This window comes from Palaemon carinicauda, chromosome 12, assembly GCF_036898095.1.
Source record: "Palaemon carinicauda isolate YSFRI2023 chromosome 12, ASM3689809v2, whole genome shotgun sequence".
NCBI lineage: Eukaryota > Metazoa > Arthropoda > Malacostraca > Decapoda > Palaemonidae > Palaemon > Palaemon carinicauda.
In genome coordinates, this window is record NC_090736.1 from 81935488 (window position 1) to 81944141 (window position 8654).

Below are 8654 nucleotides of genomic sequence, written 5' to 3' on the forward strand. Positions count from 1 at the left end.
CTTTGATATTACAATCTCCATAAAATAAAACTTGTATTGTGAAGCATTCTTCCATGCAAAAGTCGTGACACTCAGATTTTTTTTTCTTATTTACGTTTCATGTCTCATTCTTTTATCTCTATTCCAGTTGACAGAAATATCTTGGTTGATTTAAAAAGAAAAAAAAAACGTGAAAATCTTTCTACAGAGCACTTAAAGTATACGGAGGACTACAAAATATAATGATCTAACTATATCGAGCCAGAAAAAAACCCAGACATGGAAGGGCTTGTCTCAGGCCTTTGTCCTACAGTACATTAGAAACAGATACATTAGTTGTTATATATGTAGTATATCGAGACCTAAATTCAGGAGAGTAGCAACATCTGCATATGCAAAGAGCTTTCTTTCCATGCCAACCACATTAAAAAAAAATTGGATAATATGGAGGTGACGGAAATTAGGCGGTAATCAATAGGCTAGAGATACCTCAAACACATTCCCCAATTCTACAACAGGCATTATATACAGAGGAGGAAAAAGGGTTAGCATCCATCAGCCCAGAGACCCCAAGGGGCCAGACAAAGCTCATCAGATTCCAGCTGTTGAACGCGACGCTGGAAAACTACAGGGCACCCACCTACTCAAACAAGGCGGAAATGAATAGTGTCTCTAAGGAGGACTTCATACTGAAGGAGGAGGTACCCCTCAAAATCATCCAAGGTTGTCACGATCCTATTAAGGTCTTGCGCCGGCGAGTAGTTGTACCCGGTAGTCTCCGCTTGTCGGTGCTATGCATGGCCCATGAGGCACTTGGAGGACAATTTGGAATGAAGAGTACTACCCAGCTGATTCAGTGTCAGTTCTGGCAAGGCTTGCAAACAATTGTTAAGGTGTATGTAGCCTCCTCCCATCCTGGCCAAGTCACCGGTAATTTAAAGAAAAATTGTGCCGAGGGCATCACTCCAACTTAATCCACAGACAGTCCTAACGGACCATAACCCAGCAAAAAACTTGACTGAGCTACGTAATATGAATAAAGGGCTCATGAGGTGGGGCATAGACCTCCAGAATTACAGCGGGAAGGTTGAGCGCATAAAGAGCTCTGGTAATAGAAGAGATGATGTGCTCTCCCAGCAAAAGTGGGCAATGCACAGTTCCATGTTCCTAACATGTACTCATAGTCAGTAAATTGATCTAAGTTGCATGAAAAATTATGAATTGGCCATGGTGTCTCCCCAGGTAGATAAACTTGAGGAGCCGTCTTGGCCTCATTAGTTACATTTAATTTATTTCTATGTATTTATTTTTTCATTTGCAAGTTGTGATTAGTCCATTTGCTCTAATTTTCATGTGTACCACTGCCCTGGGTCACTTAACTTTAACTATTTTAGCATTTTCTCATTTTTTTGTTGCCTCACAGCTCGCATGCTCACTTCTATGTGGCACTTAAAGCTAATATACTATCAAAATAAAGTAAAATTATGACACTAGTTGCAGCTTAGAAATTAATTCATTATCGTGGTGAGACTCACTGAGGGGGGGGGGGGAGAGTCATTAAGGCTATTGGCTTCAGACCTTGCTTGCAGAGTTCTTGTCCTGTTTTAGGACAAGATCTCTGCTAAAATGGGGGGCTTTTATTCATGACAGTCATTGCGCCATTTTTTTCAAACAAAGGCTCCGCCAGCAAGGACCGGTCGACATGCTACAAGCATTGGGACCCTACCCAGAGCCTTTCCACCTGCCCAACCATCCTATACCCATTTACTCCCATGAGGTCTCATTTCAGACATCTTCCAAAAAACCATGTGGACGCTCAATGCAGCCACAAAGAAAGTCCGGGAGAAGTCAGGAGGCCTATTGATGGGGGGTGTCGGGAGACGAGACCAAGTCCGATAACCAATAGGATGGCGGTCAGGCCAATGACCCCCACCCACATTTTGGGGGCTGAGAGGGGTCATCTCAACATAGGAAGAGCTGGGCATCGTTCTTCGCTTTCCTACCTCCATCGGAGCAGAACCTGTGACACGTTCTCCAAAAGGGAAGAAACAAAGTCCTTGTTTATCAAGGTAATATGTCTATTTGAGTAACTCATCCTCATCATCCTTATCCAACCTCCCATCTCCCTTCTTTATCACATCCCATCCTTTCCTTTTATCCTTAACGAAAGATCCTACCCACTGAGCCTTTAATATCCCATTCCTATATCCCAACCATGTGTGCCGTTTGCTCCTAATGTTAATTAATTCACCCTGTGACAGTGGTGATTCCCACGTAATAGTGTTCAAATTCCTAAGTTTTGCACTCCTATTTCATTTGCTTAAAAGTTTTAACCACACGACTTCATCGTGTTCCCATCCTGTAAAAGTAAGTGATCGGTTAATAATCTAATTTATTTCCTATTCCAGGAAATGAGATTGGTGTGCTGAAGTCGCCCACGGTCCATCCAACTCCATGTGAAGCACCTTGTCACTTAAATTAGAATATAGTTGTCTGTCGTGCTCCCCTTTTTATTAATGTTTTTTCAAATATTATTGTAAATATAACTTATTGTCGGTATTCCTTGTCTTATTGCCGACTGGCGACTTTCATTGTTCTTTTTCTTTTTGTCCATGCCCTGAGTTCCTTTAGCAAGGCCGGACTCACAAGGCAGGGCGTACCAAAATGGAGACCTTGCCAGGATCTGCTAAGACAGGAGTTTCGAAATATTGTTACTAAAGTAAAACATTCCCCTCCTTTTTGTCATTTTCAAGCTGTTGCAGATTGGCAGTCAATATTTACTAGTTTAAAACGCAGCTATCAGAATAATTGATAGCGGCATTCAGTGAGAAAAAAGATTATTAGTAAAATAGCTAACGCAATATTCAATCAAAGTTCAATAACCTGTAAAGGTCTCTTAATTACTTTACAGGCATAAATTCCAAAATCAATTATGAATTATTTCACCAGCTAGTTGATCGGCTTGGGCTGCATAACAACGATTCGTTCATGCATTGATTAAAAAACTCAGTAATAACATAATAAACTGATTATTGTGAATGTAAAACTGAAATCTTCTTATTAACCAAAATCATAAAAAAATTCAGACAAGACTTCCCACAGTAAAAGATCTTCCCCGCACTTATTTCCAGTCCCAAAAAACTTATGTTATTTGGAAAAAAACATTGTTCTGCTAAGCAACCCTCAACCAGGGTGCTAATTACTTTGCTATAAACTAACATGGAGGCTTGCAGAAAACAGGGATAAATGGCACTTAATATGCCGGTGCCTTAATGAAGAGAGCACTAAGAAGGCTGACCTGTTGCAGCGAAATTGGTTTGCCTTTAGGTTGGAGAACCTGAGTGTTTGGGTTGGAGAAACTGAGCCTTTAGGTTGGAGAAACTGAGCGTTTGTAAAGGATGTCAGAGAAAATGAGAAAATTGCAATGGCTACTATAGGAAGAAAATTGACAAACTAATACATGCATACATATACAAAGGCACTTCCCAATATTTAGGGGGGTAGCCGACATCAAGCAAATAAAAGAAAAGGGGGACTTTTCCTATCTACATTCCTGCCAGCTTGACAAAGGACTCAACCGAGTTCGGCTGGTACTGCTAGGGTGCCACAGCCCACCCTCCCCCGTTATCCACCACAGATGAAGCTTCATAACGCTGAATCCCCTACTGCTGCTACCTCCACAGTCAGCCAAGGCGACCGGAGGAAGCAGCAGGGCATACCGAAACTGCATCACAATCGCTCGCCATTGGTTCCTATTTCTAGCATGCTCTCTTGCCTCTCTCACACCTATCCTCCTAACACCCAGAGCTTTCTTCACTCCATCCATCCACCCAAACCTTAGAAATCCTCTTGTACTTCTCCCAACACTCTTGCATTCATCACCTTCGTTAGCAGACAGCCATTTTCCATTCTCTCAACATGGCCAAACCACTTCAACACATTCATATCCACTCTAGCTGCTAACTAATTTCCTACACCCGTTTTCACCCTCACTATTTCGTTCCTAACCCTATCCACTCGAGATATACTAGCCATACTCCTTAGAAACTTCATCTCAAAACACATTTAATTTCTGTCTCTCCGTCACTTTCATTCCCCACAACTCGGATCCATACATCACAGTTGGTACAATCAATTCCTCATACAGAACTCTCTTTACATTCATGCCCAACCATCTATTCTTTACCACTACCTTCACTGCCCCCAACACCTTGCATCCTCCATTCACTCTCTGACCTGCATCTGCTTCCATTCCACCATTTGTTGCAGCAACAGACCCCAAGTACTTAAACTGATCCACCTCATCAAGTAACTCTCCATTCAACATGACATTTAACTTCACACCACCTTCCCTTCTCGTTCATCTCATAACCTTACTCTTACCTACCTTAACCCTCAACCTCCTTTTCTCACATACTCTTCCAAATTCTGTCACTAATCGGCCAAGCTTCTCTTCCGCGTCTGCAACCAGTAAAGTATCATCAGCAAACAACAACTGATTTACCTCCCAATCATGGTAATTCTCATTTACCAGTTTATATCCTTGTACAAGCAATCGAGCATTTACCTCTTTCACCACTCCATCAACATATAAGCTAAACAACCATAGCAACATCACAAATCTCTGTCCCAGCCCCACTCTCACCGGAAACCTATCGCTCACTTCATTTCCTATCCTAACACATGGTTTACTACCTTTGTAGAAACTTTTTACTGCTTGCAACAATCTTCCACTAATTCCATATAACCTCATCACAATCCACATCGCTTCCCTATCCACTCTATCATACACTTTCTCCAGATCCATAAACGCAACATACACCTCCCTACCTTTTGCTTAATATTTCTCGCATATCTGCTTCACTGTAAAAATCTGATTCATACATCCACTACCTCTTCTAAAACCACCCTGTACTTCTAAAATTGCATTCTCTGTTTTATCCTTAATCCTAATCAGTACTCTACCATACACTTTTCCAACCACACTCAACAAACTAATGCCCCTTGAATTACAACACTCATGCACATCTCCCTTACCCTTATATAGTGGTACAATACAAGGCAAACTAATAGAGAGTGAAAATGGGCAGGGATCTATTAAAGAGAGATTATTGTCAGGGACTTCTAAAGAGAGAAAATGGCAGTAACTTGAATAGATAAAGATGACTGGGATTACTAAAGAGAAAAAGTTTTCAGTGACTACTAAGGACAGAAATTTGTCAGTGATTACTAAAGAGAGAAAATTGTCATTAACTACAAAAGAAAAAAAATACCTGGGACTACTAAAGAGAAAGAAAATTGTCAGGGACTAATAAAGAGAAAAAAAAATCAGATTACATAAGAGAAAAAATTGTTAGTGACTACTAAAGAGAAAAAATAAGTGTCAGGGACTACTAAAGAGAAAAAAAAAATTGTCAGGTACTACTAAAGAGAAAAAAAAATTGTCTGACTATTAAAAAGAAAATTTTTTTTCGTAGGGGACTTTTTTTTGCTATTCTGTTTCCATTTATCATTACAACTTATTCTTCACTTCTCCGCTTCTTTTCCGCATTTATGTTATTTGGACCCTTATATTTGCTGCTTCTGCTTTTCCATCATTGATTGAAGATTAAATATTTGGGATAATAATAATAATAATAATAGTAATAATAATAATAATAATAATAATAATAATAATAATAATAATGACAACGGTGTTTAACATCATTTATACATTCAATTGTATTCATGGGGAAACTAAGGTCTGAGTTTGCCTGAGTTAATTCGCATTGCCAATTGAACTCAAAGTAATAGCGCAATCCTATTTCCGTTATATGGATTTGAGATCCTTCGTGAATATATATAGAATATATACTGTAGAATCTAATCCTTCCCCAAAGTAGGTCTCATAAACTAATTCTAGGATAATATACAATTTAATCTAGTCTGGTTCTTTCGGAAACATATCAATCTATGAGCTTTAGATATTAATAAGGTTGTACTGTTGGATATAAAGTGAAGGAGAATTCATTTGTTGCAAAATACAAAAGTGAAGAGTTAAAGACTATTGAAGGGATAAAGATCTTCGCCCCTAGAAGTTAAAGAAATTTGTCCATCGGCCAACTTCAAGTTATCAGGATATATATATGTAAAAGAAAATATTTTATCGTTGCATTTGAGAATTCCTAAGAGCCAGGAGTGGATTCTTAATGATAAGCAAGTGAAAAGGAAACGAACACCAAACACAGATTTTTCTCTCCCACACCTTTGTGATGATGGTTTCGTTCGTTAGTTTTTTTCATCTTCTTCTTCTTCTTCTTCTTCTTCTTCTTCTTCTTCTAAACTTGCGGATGCCTTGCATACGGTGAATAGGAAGAGCAAGCGATGGATGATAAGAACTTCTCACCTGATAAGAGTTCTTCGAAATGAAGTCCCAAAGAATCGACCTGATGCTGCCAAAACAGACACGTGGAGGTGTCACAAGCACGCGTACATATTTCCTTTTACACGTCATTACAGATTTGAACTAGTCAGGGCCACCCATACTAGGTTGGTTTGCTGTGAGCGATCAGATGAAACTTTCCCACCATCACCAATACGCAGTTAGCAAGCGTGTCGATGAAAACTAGCCAAACCCCAGACATGAATTGACATGTCTGAGGTCTTTGTCCTACAGAGGGGTAGAAACAGATAAATTTGTTGTCGTTGTTGTTGTCATTGTTGTTGTTGTTATTGTTGTTGTTGTTGTTGTACAGATTCTACTGTCGCGTAAACACACGCGTAGAAAATAACACAGATGCATAATTACACGTTGTTATTAATTTTTTATCACAAACACATTGATTTTCCTTGGACAAACACACAAACATGCCAAATCACGTGTTGTTTATCAGTTTTATGAAAAACACATAAGATACTCTTCCTCATGCACAAAATATCACCATGTTTTTTTTTTTTTTTTTTTTAATATTTATTACAGTGATGAAAACTTTGGTAAGACGGCACATTTCGTATTTGCCCAGAGTCACTTAGGTCTGTATGTGATGCTCGTGTGCAAGAGGACCCTGAACTTCACATTTTACTTCTGTTTTCTGAGTCCCACAAAGCTATAGTTCAAGAAATTTAGCATTTCTTTAAATCGTAACCCATGAAAAAATGCTGGGAAATTTAAGGAAAATTATTGTTTAGCTATTCTTCGATTCTGGTTAATAGATTTACAGTAAACGAAATGAACACGATGCAGTGAATACTAATGATTCTAATATGCGAAAACTATTCCCTAATCAAAATCAATATCAGAATTCTTTTCTATACCGAATATACTTGCTATTCTCTGAATAAAATTAATATCAGAGTTCTGCTCCAGATCGAATTTACTTGGTTAGTAAATGGACCAAACAGTGTCATGCCGTATTATAGCAATAGTCGGAAAATAACACTCAACACCAACAACCAAATTCTTTCTTTACATCTGGACTCCTAACCTTCTAATAAACAAAACAGTACAGTTCCCTTAAGGTCTTCTCTCTGTCTTTGTGACGCCAATGTCAAGTATCAAATCAATCAATCTAGATTTCCTCCTAATATATATCAAATTCCTGTATGTGAATTTCTTCCTTGGTTCTACTTTCACCTCTTTATTTCACAGTATTGGGTTTAGCCTTGAAGAATTGGTTACGACAGATAACCATTTTGAGTTTATGTAATTTTTGTAAGACGTTCAGTTAAATTGGTCTACTTATTCTTCAAAAAACTATCATAGGTTGCTCTCATTACAATCTGTTTTTGTCTCACATATAATAAAGAGCAAGTTTCTGGCTATATAGGGTATACAGTATATGCAGACATACACACACAAACACACTCATACACACACACACACACTTATATATGTATATATATATATATATATATATATATATATATATATATATATATATATATATATATATATATATATATATATATATCTCTCTTTTCGGTTACGCTCCACTATGCCCGTACCTCGGGTAGGGGAAGATGAAGTAGTCATACTCTGTGAGAGGGATTAAAAAAGAAAGAAAATGAAGATCTTCTAGAATAAGAATAAATTATATAGACCTTTAATGATCTACGGTAACTTTGTATGACAAATTTATTTTGCGTAAAGAACTGTTCATATGTAACTCTGAAAATTCCCCATTTTATTTATCTTGTTCTATTTTGCCCATGACTCTATTCCCACCATCTTTCCACACCATTCACCTTTAACAAGCAAACTCTACATCACCATTTCGATGACTAAAAGATCAAGATAAGCCAAAATTATTGACATTAAAAGCCTCTCAATGAGTGAAAATAAAAGATAAGGAGAAAAACAGCTGATGGGATATCTGTGCCACGTCCATCTTAAAAAGGTAAAGTAATATTTGGGATTTTTGTTCTCTCCAAATGTAGCAACAAATTTTGTAACTCGTTTTAATAAGACATTATTTTGTTATCTCAGTGACACTACTGACGATTTATTTCTAGTCGTATGTAATAAGTTTTTTTTATATATAATTCCCTTAAATTCGTTATAAAAACACAGAAGGACGTATGGTATTAATCATATGTGATGAAGCCGTTATCAACTTCGCACTATATTTTCAAGAAATACTGATAACTAAGATGGCTGTCTTATACATATTCTACTTTATCTAACTTAGAATTTTCAT